Genomic DNA, 26,094 nt, shown 5'->3' with positions numbered 1-26,094 from the left:
TTAACCCTTTGTCGGATAAGTGGCTTGTAAATATTTTTTCCCAATTAGTGAGCTGTTTTTTTGTTTCAATCCTGTTTTCCCTTGCCTTGAAGAAGCTCTTTAGTCTGATGAAGTCCCATTTGTTTATTCTTTCTATTGTTTCCCTCAACTGAGGAGTTACAGTGTCCGAAAAGATTCTTTTGAAACTGATGTCAAAGAGTGTACTGCCTATATTCTCTTCCAAAAGACATATTGTCTCAGGCCGAATCTTTAGGTCTTTGATCCATTTTGAGTTTATTTTGGTGTGTGGTGAAAAAGAATGGTCAATTTTCAATCTTTTGCATGTAGCTGTCCAGTTTTCCCAGCACCATTTGTTGAAGAGACTTTCTTTTCTCCATTGTAGGCCCTCTGCTCCTTTGTCGAAGATTAGCTGTCCATAGATGTGTGGTTTTATCTCTGGGCTTTCAATTCTGTTCCATTGATCTGTGGACCTGTTTTTGTACCAGTACCATGCTGTTTTGATCACTGTAGCTTTGTAGTATGTTTTGAAATCGGGGATTGTGATTCCGCCGGCTTTGTTTTTCTTGCTCAGGATTGCTTTAGCAATTCGCGGTCTTTTGTTGCCCCATATGAATTTTAGGATTGTTTGTTCAATTTCTGTGAAGAATGTTCTTGGGATTCTGATTGGGATAGCATTGAATCTGTATATTGCTTTAGGTAGTATGGACATTTTAACTATGTTTATTCTTCCAATCCATGTGCAAGGAATGTCTTTCCATCTCTTTATGTCATTGTCAATTTCTTTCAAGAAAGTCTTGTAGTTTTCATTGTATAGATCCTTCACTTCCTTGGTTAAGTTTATCCCAAGGTATTTTATTCTTTTTGTTGCGATTGTGAATGGGATTGAGTTCTTGAGTTCTTTTTCTGTTAGTTCATTGTTAGTGTATAGAAATGCTACTGATTTATGCACGTTAATTTTATACCCTGCTACTTTGCTGTAGTTGTTGATTATTTCTAATAGTTTTTCTGTGGATTCTTTGGGGTTTTCTATATATAAGATCATGTCGTCTGCAAACAACGAGAGTTTTACTTCTTCGTTACCTATTTGGATTCCTTTTATTTCTTTTTCCTGCCGAATTGCTCTGGCCAGCACCTCCAGTACTATGTTGAATAGGAGTGGTGAAAGTGGGCACCCTTGTCTTGTTCCTGTCCTCAGAGGGATGGCTTTCAGTTTTTGTCCATTGAGTATGATGTTGGCTGTGGGTCTATCATATATGGCCTTTATTATGTTGAGGTACTTTCCTTCTATACCCATTTTACTGAGGGTTTTTATCATAAATGGGTGTTGGATCTTGTCGAATGCTTTCTCTGCATCTATTGAGATGATCATGTGGTTTTTGTTTTTCATTTTGTTGATGTAGTGTATCACGTTGATTGACTTGCGGATGTTGAACCATCCCTGTGTCCCTGGTATAAATCCCACTTGATCATGGTGTATAATCTTTTTGATGTATTGCTGTATTCGGTTTGCCAAAATTTTGTTGAGGATTTTTGCATCTATGTTCATCAGTGATATCGGCCTGTAGTTCTCCTTCTTTGTGTTGTCCTTGTCAGGTTTGGGGATCAGAGTGATGTTGGCTTCACAGAATGTGTTAGGGAGTTCTCCATCTTTCTCAATTTTCTGGAACAGTTTGAGGAGAATAGGTATTAAGTCTTCCTTGAATGTTTGGTAGAATTCTCCAGAGAAGCCGTCTGGTCCTGGACTCTTATTTTTGGGGAGGTTTTTGATTACCGTTTCTATTTCCTTACTTGTGATTGGCCTATTCAGATTCTCCATTTCTTCCTGATTCAGTTTGGGGAGATTGTAGGAGTCTAGGAATTTGTCCATTTCTTCCAGGTTGTTCAATTTGTTGGCATATAGTTTTTCATAGTATTCTCTTATGATCTCTTGTATTTCATTGGTATCTGTTGTGATTTCTCCTCTGTCATTCCTAATTTTATTAATTTGCGATTTCTCTCTTCTTTTCTTGGTGAGTCTGGCTAGGGGTTTGTCAATTTTGTTAATTCTTTCGAAGAACCAACTCTTTGTTTCATTGATCCTTTCTATTGTCTTTTTTGTTTCAATATCGTTTATTTCTGCTCTTATTTTTATTATTTCCCTCCTTCTACTGACTCTGGATTTTGTTTGTTCTTCTTTTTCTAGTTCTGTTAGGTGTCGTTTGAGGTTGCTTATGTGAGCTTTTTCTTGTTTAGTGAGGTGAGCCTGTATTGCAATGAATTTCCCTCTTAGGACTGCTTTTGCTGCATCCCAAATGGTTTGCTATGTCGTGTTCTCATTTTCATTAGTCTCCAGATAAAATTTGATTTCTTCTTTAATTTCTTCAATGGTCCATTGTTTGTTGAGAAGCGTGTTGTTTAGTCTCCACATTTTTGCACCTTTCTCTGCTTTTTTCTTGTAGTTGATTTCTAGTTTAATAGCATTGTGATCAGAAAAGATGCTTGATATTATTTCAACTCTCTTGTATTTATTGATGTTTGCTTTGGTTCCCAAAATATGGTCAATCCTTGAGAATGTTCCATGTGCACTTGAGAAGAATGTGTAACCTGCTGTTTTTGGATGAAGTGTTCTATATATATCTATTAAGTCCATCTGGTCTAATTTTTCATTTAATTCTATTATTCCTTGTTGATTTTCTGTCTGGATGTTCTGTCCATTAGTGTTAATGGTGTGTTGAGGTACCCTACTATTATTGTATTGTTCTTGATGTCTTCTTTTAGTTCTATTAAGAGTTGCTTTACAAATTTTGGTGCTCCTGTGTTGGGTGTGTATATATTTATAAGTGTTATGTCTTCTTGGTGGAGAGTCCCTTTTATCATTATATACTGTCCCTCTTTATCTTTCTTTATCTGTTTTGCTTTGAAATCTACCTTGGCTGATATTAGTATAGCGACACCTGCTTTCTTTTGTTCATTATTAGCTTGGAGTATTGTTCTCCATCCCTTCACTCTGAGTCTGTGTTTGTCTTTGGGGCTGAGGTGTGTTTCCTGGAGGCAGCATATTGTTGGATCTTATTCTTTGATCCATCCTGCCACTCTGTGTCTTTTGATTGGGGAGTTCAATCCATTTACATTTAGAGTGATTATTGAGATGTGGGGGCCTACCACTACCATTTTGTGTCTTGTTTTCTGGTTTTCTTCAATTTCCTTTGTTTCTCGTCCCATGGTTTAATCTGTTCTGATGTAGAGCTGCTACTCTCTGTTGTTGTCCTTCTACTTATCTCCTCTGCTCTTGGTTTTGTAGCCCCTTTCCTTTTTTGGATTTTTCAGGAATGAGGGTTTTCCTGAGGATTTCCTGAAGAGGAGGTTTTGTGGCAATGAACTCCCTTAATTTTTGTTTATCTGGGAAAGTTTTTATTTCTCCATTGTATTTGAAGGATATTTTCGCTGGGTAGAGAATTCTCGGCTGTAGATTTTTGTCCTTCAGATTTTTGAATATATCATTCCACTCTCTTCTAGCCTGTAAAGTTTCTGCTGAGAAATCTGCTGATAGCCTGATGGGGGTTCCTTTGTAGGTTAGTTTCTTTTGCCTGGCTGTCCTTAGTATTTTCTCCTTGTCGTTGACTTTTGCTAGCTTCACTACTATATGCCGTGGAGTTGGTCTTCTTGCATTGATAAAGTTTGGAGATCTATTGGCTTCTGTCACCTGAAGATCCATCTCTCTCACCAGATTTGGGAAGTTCTCAGCCATTATTTCTTTGAATAGGCTTTCTGCCCCTTTCTCCTTCTCCCTCTTGTATACCTATAATCCTTACGTTGCATCTCCTAATTGTGTCTGATAATTCTCGGAGAGTTTCTTCATTTCTTTTTAGTCTTGCTTCTCTCTCCTCCTCTGCCTGCAGCAATTCCATATTGCCATCTTCCAAATTGCTAATTCTTTCCTCCATATTATCGACCCTACTGTTCAGAGCATCTAGATTTTTCTTAATCTCCTCTATTGTGTTCTTCATTTCCAATATTTCTGTTTGGTTCTTCTTTATCGTATCAAACTCTTTTGTGACATAGCTCCTGAACTCGTTGAGTTGTCGGTCAGAATTCTCTCTTAACTCATTGAGAATTTTAATGATGGCTGTTTTGAAGTCATCATCATTTAGGTTATATATCTCATTTTCTTTGGGATTGTTTTCTGTGTATTTGTTACTTTCTTTCTGTTCTGGAGATTTAATGTATTTTTTCATATTGCTTGATGTTGTTGATTTGTGCCTCCGCATGGAGATAGAGTTTAGTTGCTCCTTTCACTTGTTTCAGCTGCTGTGGTGGGGGAGCAGCTGTTTATACTGCACCAACCAGGAACCCTGTCCGCAGTTGCTAACTGGGCCTGGGCCCCTCCTCGTAGCCACAGTGGCCCTTTGGATTCCCTCCTCTGCCGTGGGGGCCGTCACAGGGGGGCTTCAGGCTGCTGGTGCCTACTGTTGCAGCCCACCTAGATGTGCTCTCTCCTTAGGGTCTGCAACGGTGTTATGGGCTTTTCCAGCGGCCAGGGGTGGGATCACTTATATTTGTCGCTCCGTTGCTGTCGGCACCCACAAAATCTCACTTGTCCTCTATGGGTCGCAGGAGAGCTATTGGCATCTTCTACAGTCTGTGGTTAGTTCACCTAGCTATGCTGCTTTTGCCCTGGGGTCTTCCAGCCTTGTGGCTGGCGGCTGGGTGCCTTCTACTGGTGCTGTGCAGAGGCTTTCCCTAAGGCTGCTGTGAGCCTGTAGGGTTTCCCCCTAGGCTACGAAGCTGGGACTCTGGAACTCACCCCAGCCCCAGCCCTCTCCGAGATCTCCGGCTATCCCTAGTCCCACGGGGCGGGCCATGGCAGCTGGGGGTCGCCCCGCCCTCTGGGATTCTCCCCGGGCCTCTCCCGGAGCCGTGAATGCTGGGCGTGGCCCCTCTGCTAATGGCAGACAGAGAGTTTTGTCTCCTGCCTGGGCGGAACGCCAAGGCTTCCCCTCCGGGTCACAGAGCCGGGCTTTGAAAGTTCCCCCAGCCCCGGTCCTCTCCGAGATCTCCGGCAATCCCCACTCCCACAGGGCGGGCAACGGCAGCTGGGAGACCTCCGTACCCTCAGCGACTCTCTCTGGGACCCTCTGGGCGCCGCGAACACCAGGTGGGGTCTCCCCGCCAATGGCGGGGAGAGACTCTCCCCGTGGGCTCAGGTGTGCAACTCCAAAGTTTCCCTCTGTGTTTAGGTGTAATTGCGGGGGGTTTAGGTAGGGTTCTGGTCACCTGTTTCCACCGTCGCTCCTCTGTTGTGTGCTCGCTCCTGCCCTAGATGTGTGTAGATCCTCTGGGGGCGTCCGTTGGAAGAAAGCCGCTTGCGGATACTAGGCTGCTTGGTCGGGGTCAGAGAGTTTTCACCTATTTCCACATACTCCCGGAGGAAAGTCCGTCCGCCTTCTGATGTTTAGTCGCGTGGGTATCTCAGACGTCCTGAGATGCTGTCTGGATATCCTTTGTCAAGCGATAAGTGTCCAAATAATTGTAGACTCGAAGGGGGAGAGACAAAGAGGACTACTCACGGCGCCATCTTGGATCTTCCTCAATTATATTTTTTTAACAAAGAAGTGAGTTCTTCAGCAAATTAGTTTTCACTAAATATTTGAGTCAGTATGATTCACTGCATTAAATCAGTTGGGACATATTTTTAAAACTTCAAGTCAAATTTTTCACAAGTGCTTCACAATAAGATACAATAATTACATAATAAATAAAACTATCCTGGAAAAGGAAATTTATCATTGTAAATAAGGTAAATTTCTAAAATATTATAATATGAAACTGGAAGGAAATAAAATCTATTTTTTATAGGGATATATCAATGTACAGATAAAGATCTGTTCCAGCATAAATCTTATACATACTAATTTGAAATTCTTAAAAAATTGATCTATTTTTTCCATTAAAAAAGCTCCACTTCCTATATTTTATTCCTTCAATTCATTTATTGAAGTAATAAAGTAAAATGCCACAGAATTACATTTGAAAATATTCTTTATAGTCTTAAAGATGTTTCTATAATAATCATATAAATCAACAACTGTAACAAATTAAATCCAATTATTGTTGCATCCAGTTTAAACAAGAGGCTATCTGTTAACTATATGTGCTTTCCTTAACTATACTTCCTAAGATAAAGCATTTTTACTTTAAGATCCTGTGGGAGAAATACATGAACATTCTTGCTCTCAACATTTAACCTTAAGTAGTGTTTATGCTTTTAGTCTTTTCCTAACACTGAGCTTGATTTAAGTTTCTTTCTTTGCCTCTTTCTCTTTTGTACCCATCTACACATAAGAAATATCAGCATATCATTTGGGACCACGTCACTTGATATTTCCTAAATCTTTCCTTCCAGCTTGTTACTCCTATTCTTGCCTCTTCTCTCAATTCTTCTATTAGATCAGAAGTCAGCAAACTTTTTCTCTAAAAAGCCAGATGGTAAATATTTTAGGCTTTGTGGATCATAAGCTTTCTGTTCCTATGAGAGAACAGTCACGGACAATGTGTGAATGAATGGGTGCGGCTGTGTTCCAATAAAACTTTATTTGCAAAGAAAGATAACACACGGATTTACACTTGTGCCTTGTTTTAGATGTTGTCATAATACATATCTTTACTATATATATTTTTATTTTTTAATATCTATCTCAGTCGTCCTAGATGTCTACTATGAATATTTTTGAAACTAAGGGAATCAGTGCCCAAATATATCAAAGATTGGGAGTTTCTATTTTGTCCTGAAGATATACTGTTCTCTATTTTGCCACAAGGAGAGGGAAGACCTCATAAGAAGGATGGAGAACAATAAAAGCTTTATTTCTACTTCTAATTCTGTAGTGAATATCCACCTTTGCATCACTGAGGGATGTTCTCCTGTTAAGTTAGTTGATGAATTATTCAAATTGCACTCAACTGAACACCTAGATAATAATCATAGCACACATTAAGTGCTTGCTCTTTTTTAGGCACGGTACTAGGAATTGTATGTTTGCATTCAAAGGAGATCCCAGAGGAATGTTCTCTTGTCTCTGTTTTATGGATGAGGAGACTGAGAGCTCCACTCAGTTGCCCAAGGGCATAAAGCTGGTGAATTGCAGAAATAGTACTAGGACTGGCTGTCTTTGACATCAAAACCCAGGCCCTTCTGTGTTAACTTCTTAGCTACTGCTTATCCTTCCCCGTTGTACTGTAAAACGAGGAATGAGTGATGCAGAAGAAGTGGGGAAGCTACTATGTTTGTAGTATAGACATGAAGAATTTCCTCTTCTCTTTCCTGGATAGCCTTTAATTTTGAATCATAATTGTGTGTTGCAAGCGCTTAGGCAAAGGATTTTCATGAAGTTTGAGTTTTTTAATGTTTCTAAATATAGCAACTAGTTAATTAATAAGCCACAAAGTTGGATGTATGAAGATGTAATTTTCCTGGTCTATGGCCTTAATTCCTATGTCAGTCTCCCAATCTATTCCTGCTTGCTAAATTTAGCCATTTATTGTTCATTTCAGGTCAACATTAGATTTTTATCTCCTCTTCTATTCCTTCCTGGAGTTAATGTTAACTACCAAGTGCCTTAGCCCAGATTCTCTAGGAAACAAAGTGTGCAGCAAAACATGTACATTAATGATTAGCCCATTGTGCAGTCCCAGGGTGATGGGAGTGAGGGGAAAAAAGTAAGCCAAGGAAAGAAGGAAGCAAACTGGTTGGTAGATTATAGAACTGGCTGCAGTTTGACAAATAGACATAGATGGCTCCCTGCCATTGGTCAAACCCAGCTGCCCTTCTGGGTTTTGTCAAACAGCCTTTCTTGGCAACTGTAAGGCAAGCTACAGCACACGTCCAATGAGCAGTGTTTCTCTTGAGTCTGGAAGGGAAGGGGCAGAGCCTCTGTGGTCTGATGGCATTAGGCTTGGGAGCCACAGACACTGAGCTCCCTTTGATATGGCTGTGATGGAGGCTGGGCTGCAGCCCAGCCCTCGTGTGGGGTGGGGTGATGTCAAATGTTAATAGATGAGACCAGGATGGTTGTGGACACAGCCCTCCACTGAGCAAATGGCCGATGGCCAGGAAGGCAGGTAGGGCTGAGTAAATCTGATAAGGAGCATCAACCAGGTCCAATAAGCAGGACTTTCCATATATCTTAACATTTACAGGGAAGTGGCCAAACTCTTTTTTAGATTTGACTTCTTTTTTTATTCTGGTTTATTCTGCTGGGATGTAGAATCATTTTCTCAAGTCCTATCATGATCTCTGAAGAAGTGGTACATGTTACCCATTACCGTTCTCCCTTCATTTTGACCTTGAGGACTATTTGGACCACCAGCTTATTTTCTCACCTGATGCCTCCCACCTGCTCAGGGGATGGGAATGTTTTATTATGGGAGGTGATTCCTATGCACATGAAAACACTGGTTCAGGGCAGATCTAAACACTCTGCCTCCCTAATTCCATACAGGATATGGACCACAATTGTCTCTACTCTAAAATCCTTAGAACTAAATTGGATTCTATAATCTCCGCATGTCTGGTGCCTGGGGGAGAAGGCAAGGCGGGAGTTTATTATCACATCAACATTTAATTGTTTTGATTTTCAAGTCAAACTTGTCTCCTTCTCCTCGGCTAACAGATTCATTTTTCTAGGTTTTACTGGTGAGAATTGGGGTAGGAATGTAGCCAGGCTTCTCTCTAAATTTTCCCTGTCATAAGATAGATTTCAGAGACCTTTAAACTTAACAGCCAAACATTTTAATGTGTGTTTTTTCTCTCGATGATTGTGAAACACTTTCTCCCATTTGGAGAATGCTGGATTCCACTTTGCTGAACGAGGGATGATGAGGAAATACTAAGATGATGGGAGTTTAGGGCGACAATAAAGAGTTAAGATATGCTTATCATCTTATCACTTGTGTGTGGAAATTGAGAAGTGAAGCATGTGAGAGGGAAATCCTCTTCTCCTGAGAATCAAGTCTCGAGGAACCAGGTCAGGGCCTGAGCCTCTATAGGAACACATGGTCCCCCAGGAGGAACCTACAAGCTGGGCAGTGACCTTGACTTCCTGTCTCAAAGTTCCTAACAGACACCGTCATTAACCATACACAATTCCCTCATGGGGAGATGTCTTCACTCCTCATCCTTGCTCACTATGCTTTCCCCACCAGTGTATAAGGCCTGTTGGGTCTGAGGCACACTATGGTGCCCGTTAATGACATTTTTCATTTCTTACCTCAGATACTACATTCCACTGGCTCCTTATGCTGAAATGTACTCCCCTAGCACAAAGCCATGACCAGGCATCACTCAAGAAACTCTCAGAAATAAGCATGAGCTGATTTCTGGGTTTGGAATCTAACAGTGTGGTTATCAAAAGAAATCATTTACATTTTCTGCACGTCTGAACTTTGCCTGCCTTGGAGAATGGCAGGGAAGGAAAGCTAATACAATTCGATAAAATGGCTAAAATGAGTCTATTTACAGTCTTGCAGCTTTTAGAGCTGAGAATTTAAATATAGCCACCTAGTCACTCATAAATGTAAATGCATGTGTATTTGGGCAGAGAATGGGAGCTGAGAGTCGTTTTTGGACTTGAGGTTCAATTTTCCTGTTGGAATAAATATTGAAGCTCAGGTTGACTGCATTGAAAATTCTGTCAATTGTTGGACTGCTTTCTTATTCTCCTTTCGTTGGATTTTTAATCCACAGGATGTGAATGTCTGGGTTTAACCGCCTTTCTTTCTTTTCTCTCTGCCTTTTCAGCGCCCCACTCCCCCCCTTGCAGCCCCCTACATGAAATGGCACTGAACCCTGGTGTCAGCACCATTGTTTGACAATAAGGGAGCCCGCATTTCTGACTGTTTCCACCCTGCTCCTCTCCATGCTGGAAATACCAAAAGAATGGCAGACATGGAAATGCCTCCCATTTATATTCCTTTGGTATTTGATTCTGTACTGAATATGAATGGGTCTTGAATTTTATTTCCAAGTCAATATTGAACTCAAATGTCAGTCATTTGTAGAGGGTACATTTTAAGTAAGCATTACCTTTCTGGCCTTTTCAATATCAAATCAAAACACGTTGGTATATGCAGGTACATGTTGTGTACAAGTCAGTGTACAAGGCTTTGCGAGTGACAACAACTAGATAATACTTGTCTCAAATTCCCAAACTATTTGAAGAGGCAAGACATGTCCAACTATCTTCATAAATTCATAAATAACTCGAAGATTGTAATGACTGATAAAGAAATTACTTTCCTCAGTTTTGTGCTCTGGAAAATTGACATGATAATGTTTTCTATTTCTTAGAATTGTGCCAATTAAATGAATTAAAATATGTAAGGACATTTGATCAGGGCATTGTGATCAGGGCCTAAAATTTAGTAATTACTCAATAAATTTTATATATATATATATATGTGAGTGTGTGTGCATATGTATACATATATATACACATATATATGTATACATAAAATGTATTCGTATAATTGTAAAATGTAAATTTTATAGTTTGTATAATTGTAATGTATGTATGTGTATATATATATATGTGTGTATGTGTGTGTTTGTATACATATATTTTTAGTTCAAGAGACCTCACCAGACAATATACAATTTGGCTTAGGAGTCAAATTGTAATGATAGCAAGAACTTCAGGAGTTCAAGATGGAAGGAGTCTTTAAGGGTGCACTTTTGTGAGTTTCATAGACGTAATGGGAACTTAGTTGGGCCATCAAGAATGGCTTGCAAAAAGGAGGGACAGAAAAAAGACTAGTCAGTGGACATTCTAAGTGGCAGTACAACATCCCTGTATGTTCTCTCTGCTTTTTAATCTTGTTTCTCAATATTGTGTGAAATAAAAACTCTTAACAAAAAAACAGACTAAGATCGAAACTGTTTTAGAGATATCTAGCTTAGCAAAAAAATTGTTCAGGCTGTATCCTCTAAGGAAGATACCTGAATCCCATTTTAGCACTTTTCTACTTGACTTTAGGACTTTATTTTTCTGTTGCCAAAAATGCAAGGTGGTGGAGCCCAGATGCTTCAATCTATTCAACACATTTCCTGGAAATCTGTTGACTTTTCTAGTTGAATACCCGAGCCCACAGGTGGATGAACTTGTAAGAGAGCCCCAGACCTGGTTGACATTGACAGTTGCCTTCGTTTTTTTTGTGCAGGTTTTAGATATCTTTCAAATGTTTGTCTCTAAGGGTCAAAGCTTCAAACTGTTTGAAAGTTGCAGATAGTCTATTTTTGGAAGAAATGCCATTACTTTCTCTGATTTACTTACTGTTTTTGGTCTTATGTATCTCTTGATTGTGAAGATGTATTAATAGATATTTTTCAAAAGAAGAAAAAAATCTTAGTTGTGTCTGAAGAATTTTAGACCAGCGCATTTTGCAAAGATTTTCTTGGAGACTTTAGGAAATAGCAAAAACATTTTTGAGGGAGATGCTTAAAATGTGACATGGCAATATTTTTCTTACTCCTTGACTTAGCTTTGTGTGAAAAATGTTCCTCTAGTAATCTGCCCTTAGCAGTTTCTTAATCTCTTAGATTCTAGCTTCTCTTTCTCTTCCTATGTCTGTTATTTCTATTGCCTTTTCAGAATTATCAGAGGGCTCTAGAACTTAATTAGAGTTTTTTATTACATGCACCTTGTTTCCATGAATATGTCAGTGAAGTACATCATTTGAATGTGTCTTCTGAAAAAAGTACTGCTAATAGTTGCTTTATAGGGACATAATGTAAACCAGTTAGGAGAGACAGCAGTGCCTACAATTTCCAGGGTGTGCTGATGACACTGAGTTCACCCATAGCCACCTTAGAGCAGAGCTCTGTTATATTCACCTTTCAGACTGAACAAAAAACGATGTCCAATATGTCTACTGACAGGAAATAAAGCCTATGTGAAGTTAGGGGGAAGAATTTTTAGACGAATTTGGACTTTCTCTGCACTTAGTGCTAACCATTGTAACCATACAATGCTCAAATTCTTTCCACTGAAAAATGACCTTAGTCACACCCACAAAATAGTATTCTCCATTGTCCATCTCCCTAACTTGTAAACAATTCTCCAAACTGCACCATGAAGATAATTACACTGCATGGTGATCCAGCAATTTTAAAGCTTTTCTCTAGGAGGTGCTCTCTCTCTGTGATTCTCTATTTTGACTTGTTTTCCACTCCCTTCTCCAATCCTCTTGCTTTTGCTTCCATCATTCTCAGGTCCACCTCTTTCTCAAATTCAGCATCTCCAGAGACACCTGGCTCTCACAGAACACACTCTTCGCCTCAACACTCCAGTCACCCTTGCTGCCTTGTTCCCTCTCAGCTCTCGTGTTCAGATTCGCTGCAGAAGATCCTTCCCTCACTTCTCTTCCCAACCGACAATCCACGTTTGCTCCCCAGTTACTCTCTCTTGTGGTGTTCAGTATTCTTATAGTGCCCTGTAATTTTCCTTTCTCAGCACTTATTGTAATTATGTGTTTATTTGTTTAATGTCATTATCCTATGCTAGATTTCAAGCTCCTTGAAGGTAGAACTGTCTGTTTTCTCCTTGTTGTATTCCCTGGCAACGACACAGGGCTTTCTACAGGGTAGGTGTTCATAGAGGTTTGTTGGATACATGAATGGATGCATGAATGTGTAGATGCATGTGTAGGGAGGGAAACTTTTCCCTTCTTTCCTTCTAGGTTCTTTGGCTGGTCTAGTAATTAACTTGACAGACAGATTAACAGGAGGAAAAAAAACAAATTTAATTTTGTAGGTATGGGAGCTCACAGAAATTTTAGACTCAAAGAAGGGACCAAAGCAGGCAGTTTTTATACCTGTTAGACAAAGAAACAATAAATTCGTGACAAGGCAAAGGAGTTTGGGTTTGGGGTAGTAAGTTAATAAATAAGTAACAAGGTTTGTTTATACCGCCTTCTTGGCTCTGAATTTTCTATCTCTGATGAAGGATATCTCTCTTTATCCTGGTACAGGAAGGATACCTTCCGCATGGTAGAATTATTTAGTTCTTTCAGGGGGACAAGGGAGGGTCAGAATGTCCTTCTTGCTTTGGCTGTTTCTTAAGTAACTTTAATTAAAAATAATCAATATACCAAAATCGCATATTTGCGGACAGCCTGCCCTGAACCCTATTACATGGAGAGATGGGTGGATGGGTCATAGATGATTCATCTTGGTTGATTTCAGGGAGGCAGTATGGTGGTGTGCTTGTTGCAGTGTGTGGGCTTGATTACCAGCTCTAATCTCCTAGCCATGTGACCTTGAACAAGTAGCTTAAGCTGTCTGTCTCAGAGAAATGGAAAAAATATACATGACAGGATGATTTTGAGAAACAAATGAAATCCTCCAAATAAAGCATTTAACCAACTGCCCAGCACATAGTAAATTATCAAAAGGTAACTAAAATAAAATGAAACCGTCATTTTTCCTGACTATCTGGTTAGAAAGTAAATACTCTTAAGTATTAGACTAATGTAGGACAATATTATTATCTCAATTTGCAAAATTTGGGGTGGGGGTGTTAGATTGAGCAAATAAGAATGTTAACTCCATGGGTGAATATAGAATTTAATTTCCTTCCTTTGTTAAGTGTCACTGCCTTGAATGAATACATAGCTCCAATAAAAATGTGATCTTTTCCCTCTGTAAAACTTTGTTCCCTGACAAGTGAAGTAATGCCGTGCCCCCTAAAAGGCTCGCAACACACTTGTTTTACTTTTTAAAGTGAAAGAAAACCAATACATCTTTTGTGTGCTATTAAGAAAAAAAATCCATTTGATTTCATTTGTTGAACCTAATAATCCTTGTAGAGAGTTTCACTCTCCCCATTTGACAGATAAGGAAACCAGGCCTGGATTGATTAAGTGAACTGCCAATTCATAGAACAGAGATTTATTGAACACCTGTTGTGTGCCAGGTGCTCTGGGAGATAGAGGAGCAGGGATCAGGCTGTGCTTTCCAGGAGTCGAGGTTCAGCAGGAAGAAATATACATGTGTAATCAGCAGTCACTGGCTGCTGACCAGGAGCCTTTCCCATCCACCCTCGGCGAGTCCTGGAGGTGATGAGCCTGTTTATGGAGGAAGTGAGGCTAAGGGCTTCAGCCCTAGTAAACAGCTGACATGAGAAACACCTGATCTGGAGGCCTAATAAAGAGCTTCCGAAGCATGACAACGATTCCTAAAACTCGGAGGCTTTCCCTCTTTCTCACTGTCAAAACATTAAAACTAATTGCCCCCAAGCTCCTTGATTATCTGCAACCCAGCTGCTGCTCTGACCACTTGAAAAATGAACAGGCCTCCCCGAAGGTGGTTTGTTTACAGGAAACTGTGGCGTTATTGCTCAGTAGTCACTGGCCTACTTACTGCCCTTGGGCAGGCCTCCCCTGGGTCCCCTGTGCTCTGGGATCCTGGTTAAATTGCTGGCAGACTTCTTGTCCTGTTTCCTCCTTTACATAACTACACATTCTATATACTTTTGTTCTTCCTAGGGTAGACAGAGAGTAATTTTCATTATTTGAGCTTCTGAAAATCACTTAAACTCACTGAACTTAATTTCCTTACCTGTATGATGGAGATAAGAGCAATCTTAAAACCTACCTCAAAGAGTTGTTGACAATGAATCAAAAACAGATTATCTGCTTCCTTTTTTACCCTTTTGATTTATATGCTGGTTGGAAGGGAACAAAGAATAAACAATCAAATGACTATATAAGATGTCAGGTGGTAAGAAGTGCTATGAAGTAAAATGAAGCAGGGGCTGGAGAGAATGGGGGAGGGGGACTGCTATTTTAGGAAGGGTGAACAGAGGGCACTCCAAGACAGTGACGTATCAGTACATGAGTTCTGGATGGAAATGTTCAAAGTGAACTAAATAGCATACTAGCATATGCAAAGGCCCTGAGGTGGGAGTGTGTTCTGTTTGTTGGAAGAATAAGAAGGCAGCCAGTGTGGCTGGAGCTGAGTGAGCAAAGGGAAGTTGGCAAATTAGTCATCAAGGGAGGTGGGAAGAAGGAGGTTTCAGACCACAGGGAGCCTTACAGGCCTTGGCAAGAATTGTGGTTTTTATTCTAAGCGGAGAGCCATGGAGGGCTCTGAGCAGAGATGTGTCATGATCTGATTGACACTTTAAAAGAATCGCTCCGCCTGCTGGGTGGAGAGTGTACTGTGAGGAGATAGAATGGAATCAGGGAAAGCAGTTTATGTGTGTGTGATGGGGGTCCTTTTTCTAAGACATTAAACTCAGTATAGTCTGATGGGAATCTAGAATTTCCAAGGATCTCAGAGAGCTGAAAATGGATACAGATATTTCCCAGTAAGCTCCCCACGGGTGGATGACCAGGGGCTTTTCAGCCAGGCCCTGGAGAATGAGTACAAGCAAGGGCTGAAGTGAGGTAGAATCACAAAGCCGGAGCCAGCAGGCATTGACTCTGTTAGGGAACAGTGCATCCATGACACCGTTACAGACCCTGAGGGTCTACAAGACCCTGAGAGGCAGCACCCTCTCTGCCATCATGTCAAGTAAGGGTTCTTTTGGAGCCAATCCACAAGTAAGGAAAATCTCTGAATTATGGCATGATTGCTTTAAAAAAACTAAGCTTCAAACCAGAAGATATATTTCTCTTGTTAAACCAAGTTTTTGTACCATTCTTGGGGGGAGGGACTAGAAACAGGATGACAATTTTTATTGTGGAAAATAAAGAGTAGGATTTTCTTTTGTCCTCCTGACTTGGGGTGGGTACATTTTGACCCTGATAGATAGCAAAAGCCTTCGGCAGAGTGTGGGCATAGTAAGTGCTCAGTAAATGTTGTTACTTTGGTTCACAGGCAGTAATGGAAAAATGGAAAGGCAGGGGGCTGACATCTCTAATCAACACCATCCCAGGGAGCCAGTGCTTTTGTGATAGTCAGAACTTCCAGAATTAGGTCTTCTCAGTGTCCTCTACCTTCAACTTCTGACAATCAAGTGGCACCAGAAAGCCTATTTGTAGTCCTTCTTGCTCCTCTGTAGCCACAGGGCAGTGCCAGGTAAAATAAATTAGGAGGAGGGGAGATTGAGCATCAGTCACAGCAGGAAAGTCATTTGTTAACGGGAGCAGAGACCGTCACCCTGTTGTCCTCCTGACCTGGCTAAGCTCCAGGCCGTAATCACATTCCGTCTCCCCATAAATCCCCGTGTGGCTTTTGCAGAAGAAGAAACTACTGATTTTCCATAGTTCTCCACAAGTGCTTTCTCTTTGCAGGGCTTAGAATTAGTACTTGGAAGAATGTGGGCATTTATAACGTTTTGCCAGATACCATCCATTTGGTATACTCTGAGGTCATTTCTAAGCTGGGGCATAACCTTCTACTCCTTCTGAATTAGTGGCCTGTCTTAGGATCGGATTTCTGTGGGCAGAATTTTTTTCTTAACTTGAAGGTTATGTCTTTGTGGCTTGGGCATTAGAAACAGAAATGTGTAATTCCCCCAGGAGGAAAATAGGACCCCAAAGCATGTTAACCAAAGGTGCCCATACTTGCTATTTTTGACTTGATACTTCAAGATTTAACTTAAAAACACAGCATAACATCTGTCTTGTGCTAAGTGCGTCCTTGAAGAACTAATGACATGTCAATTGCAATTGCTGGTCAGTTGGTTCATGCAAGTCTGGCGCCTATGGTAATGAATGAAGTGGATCCGTCCACAATGTTCTTGGCTTATCTGTGAGCCCCTTGATTTTGATCAATAGATCTGAACAGTTACATTCTTAATTAGATTAAGATAAGGTCTAATTTAAGGCCTAGGTTACACTAAATGCTATGTGGTATCCTGGATTGAATCCTGGAACAGAAGGAGGACAGTAGTAGACAAATTGGGGAAATCTAAATTCTGCAGTTAATGGGAACATTTCAATGAAAAAGTATGGTACCAGTGTTAATGTCTTAGTTTTGTTGAATATCACATGGTTTTGTAAGATGTTAGCGTTAGGGAAAGCTGAGTGACAGATATACAGTAGCACGCTGTATTATCTCTGCAACTCTACAATAAATCTAAAATTATTTCAAAATAAAAAGTTAGATTAAAAAGAGTATAATAAAGAGGGAGATGGTTTGGGAATCTTTCTTGTGCCTTTCAAATCCAGCCCTAGAGGCAGTGTCCCAGTGGACACACAGTACAATGAGAAGCATCTGTGGGAGAATAATGACGATGACAACTGCTCAAAGTTATTAAGCCCAAGCAAGCCATAATCAGTCAGTGACCATCTGAGGTAGGTACCTTTTGATCTGTGTGGTATGGGTGAGGAAACTAATGCTTAGAGGAGAGAAAAGAATTCCTCTAGAATCAATAGTTAGTGATAGTGAACTTAGAAGTGTAGCCCCCGCTCCTGGGTGCACACGCCTGCTCCCAGCCAGGTTGTTGCGATGCATTCGTTCCAGTCACAGCCCAGCCCTGCCATTTATTAACCATGATCTTGGCAGATTCTTAAACTTCTTGGATCCTTCCTTTTCCTCATTTCTAAAATAAGGAGATTGGGTTTGATGACCCGAAAGTCTTCTTCCAGCTCTGAAATCCTCTGATTTGCTGCCCTACATATAAAGTACTTTTTAATTGAAATGTTACCCTTCAACTTTTCTATCCAGTGGAATCCTTTCAAGACTTATGGAAAACAACCTTTTGATCTGAAGGAGGCTTATGTGATGTTTGAATTCTCATCCACATTCATTTCTTTCTCTGAATAATCCTGCCAACTCCATATTTATGCCTACACGTTTACCAATCCCAAGAAGTGTGAGTGCTTATAAGAGAAATATTTCATAAATAAGTTAATATACAGGTTTCAAAGTGATTTTTCACATGTATTTGTATATATTTATTTTTTATCTTAATACATATTATTGGCAGTACAGGAATGAGGAGAAACTGACAGTGATAAGCTATTCTAAAAGTAGTTACATATCATGGGTTGGTTTGTAAATCACTATTACCTTACCAAATTTTGTATGGGTGAATCTGAAAAAGACTTTTTAATCCATGGGTTAATATGAATTTAATCCTGTTTGAGCTCAAATATCACTTTAATAACCCATTAGCTATTTTTAAAATCTCTGACATAGGCAAATGAATATAAAGCAAAATACAATAGTCTAGTAATAAAAATTGAAATTTCTGAATCCTGGAAGAAATTTAGCCAATGTGAATAGATTTTTTAAATTTCAACACTGCTTGATTACAACTTGCTTTATTATATAAAATCAAAATAAAAGGACTAAAAAGGAATCATGTGCACTTGCCAAAAGGATCATTTCCTGGTATGCAGTGTAAAATTATTTTTACATAGTTTTTACTAACCTTCTTTGTAAGATCTTGATGATCTTTACAGTGCTTCAATGCCTTGGTGCACACAGAAATATCCAAATACCCAAATTAATGTCATTTCTAGTCTTGACAAAAACAAAGGAAAGAAGCAGATAAGCAGTTATTCAACTGAAAGGAATGAAATTGCAAGGGAAAATAATTGTCGTTTTGCTAAATGCTGTTATATCCAGGAAAAAGAGGGTGAGTAAACTCAGTAAGTACATAAGCATTTACATTTGTTTCAATAAACAGATTAAATTGATCTTTATACATATTGCTTTCATGCATAGACTCATTTTTGATTCCCCCATTCTAATGCCCTTTCAACTAATTTTGATGCAAAAAATCTTAGTGAAATCCTAAAATTCCCCCAACCACGTTAAATATCTAAATTGATTTCCTTTTCTTTAGAATAATGAAGTAATAACTTCTTTTATTGTTAACTTGACCTTTAATCATTATCCCTTTGATAATAAATTTTAGAAAAACACTGTTTCCGTACTTTTTTAATGATGATCAATCATATGGAAAATTAAGTTCTTTGTATTGTACCTGCAATTACTAGTTATGTGACTTTGCAAAGTCAGGAAACCTTGTTGAGTGGCAGTTTTCTTATGCATACAAGGAGCCTAATTATTCTTGTTGAATTTACATCGGGGCTTAATGGATTTCAAAGCCCATTGTAAAGTATGCAGAGCTGCATTCTGGGCAGTTAAAACAGTTCAGTCACTCAGTATTCATTGAGTGCTTACTGTTGCTGGGCTCTGAGTTCATGGTACAGCAGTGAGCAAGGTAAAAAAAAAAAAAATTACCTGTACTCAAGGGGTTGACATTCTAATTAGGGGAGACAATTAATGGGGAATCAAATAAGATACTTGCAGATAGAGATAAGAACTACGAAAATAAATTGTAGAGGGTAATGGATTGGCAGAGAGGAGAGGTGTGCTTGAGAAAAGCGGTTGCAGAAAGCCTCTTTGAGAAGGTGACCTTTGAGTTAAGAGCCAGCAGTAAGGGAATCTAAGGAAAAAGCATTCCACTGGAGGAGGAAGCTAAATTTAAGGGACAAACAGTAGGTCATGTGACTGGAGCTTGGTGGAGTATGAGGAAGAGAGATACAAGATGGAGGAAGAGATACAGGCCAGAACCAGATTGTACTGGACCTTCTACACCATGCTGTTCTGGAGTTCTCGATAAGCTTTGTGATTGTTTTAAGAATTGAAGTTATTCTATGAAAGTTCCCAAGAGCCAAGTACAGAGGAGATAATCATATGAGGTAGTTGGCTCTCTTGGTTTGTTCAAGAATCATTTTCTATTAACGCTTTCTTTCATAATAGTCACAAAATTAGACTCTGTGGATGAGAGCAGAATATTCCTAGATAAACTAGTAGCCTCTTCCTAAATTCCTCCTTCATAAATCATTGTTAATTGATTATCTCTATCATTCTATCTACCTCCTAAATATCTCTTTCATCTATCCCATTGTCTTTCTTCCCAATGCCAATATTTTGGTTCAGGCCATCATCAGTTCTCACCTGGACAAATACAAGAGACTCCAAAGTTGCTGCCTGCAATCTGTCTTCCAAACGGCTTCTAAAATTGCTTGGTTCTAGAATCCAATCTGATTATGCAATCGCTTTCTCCTTTCATCCATGCCCACCACATCCCCAACTGCTTAAAACCTTTCTGTGATTTCCCATCACTATGGAAAATGCAAATGTCTTTGCATGGGACATGAGGTGCTTCATTTTTTTCTTCTTTCATCTTCAGACTCGTCACTGGTGATCCCCAGGTGTTTCATATGGGATCTTTATGTGCTCTCCTAAATAGCATACTATGCCCTTTCCACCCTCTCCCACACCTCTGCACATGCTCTTTCTTCCACCTAGACTGCTTTGTAAATAAATGTCCATTTACCTCTCAAAACTCTGTTCCTCTGTGTTTCTATAGCACCAGGGATCTAAGGTGACAACAATCAAAATACTCTTGTTGTTTGGTTAACTTTTTGTGCTATTACATCTTTGGCTCTGGCTGGGTTAGAGAACTAGATTTTAAAAACATGCAAGAACCTGTTCCTCGCATTGCTCTCTGTTTTATAATCCATTCTGCTTTTGTTTCCTTACCTCTAAAAGAGAGACGGTGACACCTATCTGGTAGTGTTAAAATGATTGCCTGCATAAAATACATAGAAAATGATAAGCACATTGCCTGATGTAAACATAATAGTCAGTTTTAAATGATGGACATGACTGTTGTTACTAACAATCCTAATGATATAATTATTAGAGGGAGGCACAAAAGATTGAGGATGTGGTTTCTGCTCTTAAAACTTTGGCACTAGCTGGCAAAGCAAAATCTGTGTATAAAGGTTAAGTAGCAGCCTTCCTAATTTTGTATTAACAAGTACCAGAATATTTTGAAATCTTGATGTATTATAGCAATTCATAGAAGTAAAAGAATAAAAAATAAAAAAATAAAACTAGACCCAGGGATGGGGAGAAAAAGAACAAAGCCAATGATAATGGGTGATATGTACTGAGCTCATGTTCTGTGCCAGGCTGAGTGTGCACATTTTCACATGGATTATCTCATTGGATACTTAGAGTAACCCAGTGGGTTAGGTACTTCTCTTATCGCTAGTTTGCACATGAAGACTCAGAAGCTCAGAGAATTCCAGTCATTTGCCCAATTCTGTGCTGTAGGATTTGAGGGGAGCCAACTTTGGAACCCAGGCATCCTGACTGCAGAGCTCTAGCTTGTAACCTCATTGCTGTATTGTGTCTGCGAAAGTATCCTGGAGGTTAAGATTTGATACAGGCCATGAAGAGATGTAAGAATTGAACTTGTAGTTGAAAAAAAGAAAGAAAGATGGAGAGGAAGGCTTTTCCATGTGAAAGAAGGGGTAGATGAAGGTAGGTGATATAGATGAAGAGGTGGGCAGAGCAGAAGAATTAGAGTGATTCTGGAATGGCAGCGTTAGAGATCAGTCTGGGCAGGGCAAAGAGAACACACAAAGCAATAATGAAAACATGAATATCAAATATTACCGCCCAAGCCTTCGTCATGTTGTGCCTAGATTCCTCTAGGAGTCTGGCTTTTCCACTTGTTACTATTCAATCTATTTTATAAAACTAGAGGGATGGATCTTCCAATGATATTATTCTAAAAATCTTGAGGTCTTGCAAAAAATACTACCCCTATGGCTTCCTACTGCCTACCTCATCAACTTTGCTCCCATGATTGGTCATGCCTTTTTGATCTACCAATATTCTTCACTATTGCTTCTGTCAGGCAAGAAGTTTGTGATAATTCAAGCATGAGGCACCAACTGAGAGATGTAATTCAAAGTCTGAAATTTTGGAATTTTTTATAGTATTTTTAGTTTTAGAGGGCAGCACAATATAGAGTTATGGTACATAAGGTGGGAGGAATAGGAAGAACAAGATATCAATAGTGTTTGAAAGACCCACCAAGGGGACTTTATAATTCCATACGTGAGTGGTAGGAAAAAAGACACCAAAGAAGACTTCATGGTTTCTCATCTGAAGTTCTAGAAGGACTGATAATGGTTGAGGTTGTAAGAACAGAATAGTTTTCATGGGGAGGGAATGTAGACAGGATAAGTTATGCCTGAAAATTGACTCGATGGAGATGCCTATTGTCAGCGGTTTAAGAGTAAGAGTTGAAAAGATCAAAATGGATCAGATGAGCAAGAATAATAAACCTACTGGAGAGATGAGTTAGTCCAGGGAAAGAGTAAGATTTAGTAATGAGAGGATGTATGAAATTAAGCAATAGTACCAAAGCAGTTGAAGAGAGACTAATACATGTCAGTAATACCAACATAATTGGTAGTCTAGAAGAGATTTTGTGGGTGAGTAGGGGAAAGACACAATGAAAATAACCAAGAAGACTTTAGGTGAATTGTATTTTAGATTTAATTACTAAGTGTTCCTTAGGCATATAATCCTGAATTTTCATGATATATAGACACTCATTTAAGAGTTTATTATGCATAGCAGTCGGTTCTGAATGTAGAGAAAAAACAGTAGTAAAAAATCAACTGAAGAAATAGAGAAAAAGTTTACAAATGCATTTGGCTCTTATTTTTTTGAGGGCATTCTATTCAGAAAAAAAATACTTCGTGTATATTAATGTCTAGCAAGTCACCAACGATACTAGGTTTTTACCACCAATGTAGTCTCATTTCTGTTCTGTACACAGAAGCAGTTTCCATCAATCATCTCCTTGTCCTCTAGCAAAGAATATTATCCAAAGATGTAATAATTAACCTAGGAAAATGTATCATTCTAAGGGACTGTGACTCAGTGGAAAATAAAATGCAACAATGAGTTTCTTGTTTTAATTTATCTTTTGAAAAAATAAATAGAGAGTCAGTAACTACTTATGCATGAAAGAAAAATGGGAATCAGCTCCAAATAAATTCACTTGGAAGTCCTGGGCTTAGAAAGCTACGCTGTTATTTAGACTTTCTATGAAGGTCAATTAATATAATTTTGATGGTGCTAATCAATAAGGAGGAAAGCAAATTAGATTATATTCTAAGGATACAAAATTACTGTTCTCTTAATTAAAGAGTAAAGATTTGTGCACATCTCAAATGGCCACATTCTTATATAAGCACTCATGTGGCTACTTTTCAGTGGGTTGTCTGTCTTATTTTTGGAATAAGTAAATGAACTTCCCTGACTGGCATAGCATAAGTAGAATTAGTGTTCAAAGCCGAATTAGCTGCTTTCAGAAAGTTGGTTGCAATTTTTTATTTCTCTTGGTTTTAGCTTAGTGTGGTGGCGATAGAATTCAGTTAAGAGCCTTTCTTTTGGTGGTGGCAGCGGGCTCTGCATTTGGTGGCATCATGGCTGAATCTAATGAATCCGTAGACTTGGGACATCCCTGTGCCTTCTCCTACTTTATCAACTACAGCCAGCTAGATTTTATATTTAACATGCTGGAATCAATTCTAAAGACAAAGTACATATGCTTATTTATTTATTGGCTTTGTTCAAATAGCAATATGGTGTAGATACGAAGAATGGGAAGAAAAACAGGTTAGGGACATCTCCAAGGAAAACCTTATGCCATGTTTGTTTATAAAAATGCCAGGAGATAAAGAATCCTAAGGAAAAGAAAAATCAATTTCTTTCTATCCCATAGAAAGCTGTGTTCCATTTTTGAAATCCTAATTTCAATCTAGTTCTAGTGTTTCAGTTATTTGTGATTATTCTTTCTGAAGAAATGATGTTTGCTATTTTGTTTACTTTGCACGGAGGGAGGGAGGCGAAGACTTCCATGTGTTAATCCTTCAAGACTCGGGAAGACCTTACCTGCGATATAAATCTAGCAATTATTCTGACTGATTTCTCAGAACTTTAGAAGTCTGGTGGCTTTCTTTATCCCATGTTGTAGGCTGCAGAAGATTGTAGCAATATGTTTTATTATTATATTTGAAAAAAGTGTTCATTAATTGTTTCTTTTTCAGTCTACATAGGTCTGCCTCCAAAAAATATTCTTTCTCCTTCAGAACTCACTGCCTTTTTTCTTTATTTGTCTTTAGCTTGTGATAATTATAAGGTGACAAATTGTCAAAGATGAGGCTTAAAAAAAGATACTGGTGCTTCTAGTTTGTTCTCTAAAGAATAATGTATACTACAAACAGATGTTAGAATACCAGCTCTAAAACAAACACAAATGAATGATTTCTAAACAATCTGTTCTATAGTGTGGAAATATTTAAAATGGAATGTACCTTTATCTTCTCAAAAGTGGCTTTGGGCTCTATCTTTTTGAGCTCGAGAAATTGCAAATATAAGCTTCAGAAAACATGGAAAGAGAAAGAGAGTTGCTACTTGATCATTAAGTTCTCCTGAGGATATTATAGTGTAGACCAGTTATCTAGGGAGTTTGTTTAATCAGCTTTATTACAGTATAATTTATGTACAATGCACTGCTTCCATTTTAACTGTACAATTCAGTTTTGACATGCATGAAATTACCACTACTACCAATAAGATGGAGAACATTTCCAACACACCTAAAAGAAGCCTTCAGCCCTTTGTAGTCCTTTCCCCTCCCCTTAAATTCTTCTCCCAATCCCAGACACTCAGCGATCTGCTTTCTGTCATTGCCGATTAGTTTGGTAGGGCAGTTTTTTCTGTACGCAATATTTTTTCAATGCAGGACATCGACCGATTTGACAAGATACAGAGAAAAGCAATGGCATTCGGTGGGTGGGGCTTAGCATGAATTATATACCCTTTGTCTAAATAGTAACTAAATAGAATGCTATTTTGACAATGCTTCAAAGGCGTCAACGTGGATAGAGAAGACTTATAAGGAAACAGCTTTACCTGTTATAATGTCAGTTAATCACTGGCATGTCAAAAGCTTAGTATTTTGAATGTACTTTCAAAACAGGAGTAGAGGAATATGAAAGCAGTCATAGAAAAATCCTTTTGCAAATTATAGAAGTATGTGTATCTATACATACACATCTCAGGTCAGTTTTCTTTGACTTGCTATCTATGTGCTACAAATGCTGTCAGTGAATTTATCAATGCAATTTTGTCTAGATAGGTAAATGATAAATGTTACCCATCCAAGCCTTAGTCATCTTCTTCTGTAGCAAGCTGGGGACAGCTAATATATGCAAAATACTTAGTAAATGTCAGGCCATATGCATGTTTAACAAATACTAATCGTTATGACAGTTTGGTGGTATAGCAGATATCAGAGCCCACACTTAGTTGAATTTATTAACTATTGTCAATATATGTTGTTTGAGTTTCTGGCAGTGTCTAAAATTTCACACTGCTAATATTTCCCCCAAAGAGTCCAATGCTCAGTCACTGTTTTCAGAAATGAATATTTTAATCAAGGCCAAAGCTCGGTCTTGGGCTAGTAAATGACAGTCTTTCAGAATCAAAAGAGAAAAAAATGTCTGTTGAAATGAGAATGACAATATTGTTTGCTACTATCATCATCAATTCCTTTTGGTGCTATTTTTAACACATACATTAGCATATGTATCATAGACATTTTGTGTGGTTTATTAGATGTTAACTCCTAACATTTTATATGTACTTTTACACTTTAAATATACATGTATATACATATAGACTTTTTTTTACTTTATACCATATGTGCTTTTAATCTAATGTACTGTTACTTTATTTAAAAATGAATGCAGTTGTATTTATCCATTCTTCCATTGCTAGGTATTTGTATTATTTCCTTTTTTCTTTTTTTCTTTTTTTTTGCTATTAAAAGCAATGCTTCAATAACTTTTATTGTACAAACATAGTTGCATACTTATTGGATTTGGTACCTAAAAATATCACTTCTAACAAAATATCTTAGGTCAAATGATGTGCAATTGATGAAGCTTATAATGAATATTTGTGAATTTCCCTCAGTAAAGCTTATACAATTTATTATACCCCCACCCCAGTGGATGCATATTCATAAGTTACTGATTTTCCATCTTTTTCATATGATGCTGCAGTTGCTAAATGTGCAAACTTATAAAAAAACACAAGAGGATATATTTTTCAGAATATTTGGATTGGAACTGAAGCAACTTCCTTGAACATGATCTTTAAAGAGTCAATTAAATATAATGTTCCTCAGTTTTCACCTCTATGAATATATTATAGCCACTCCCAAAAAAGTATTTGCTAATAATGGCTAAAAACTCTCAAACTGCAAAGAGAATTTC

The 26,094-nt window shown here is 38.6% G+C and overlaps 1 protein-coding gene across 2 annotated transcripts in view; it reads left to right on the top strand.

Moving 5' to 3' along the window:
• SGCD (sarcoglycan delta) overlaps nucleotides 1-26,094 on the top strand; it is an 894,446-nt gene that overhangs the window by 378,047 nt on the left and 490,305 nt on the right. The window lies entirely within an intron of this gene.

Source organism: Equus asinus, chromosome 9 (genome assembly GCF_041296235.1).
Source record: "Equus asinus isolate D_3611 breed Donkey chromosome 9, EquAss-T2T_v2, whole genome shotgun sequence".
NCBI lineage: Eukaryota > Metazoa > Chordata > Mammalia > Perissodactyla > Equidae > Equus > Equus asinus.
Note: the sequence above shows the minus strand (reverse complement) of the source record. Positions and strands in the feature narration are given on the sequence as shown.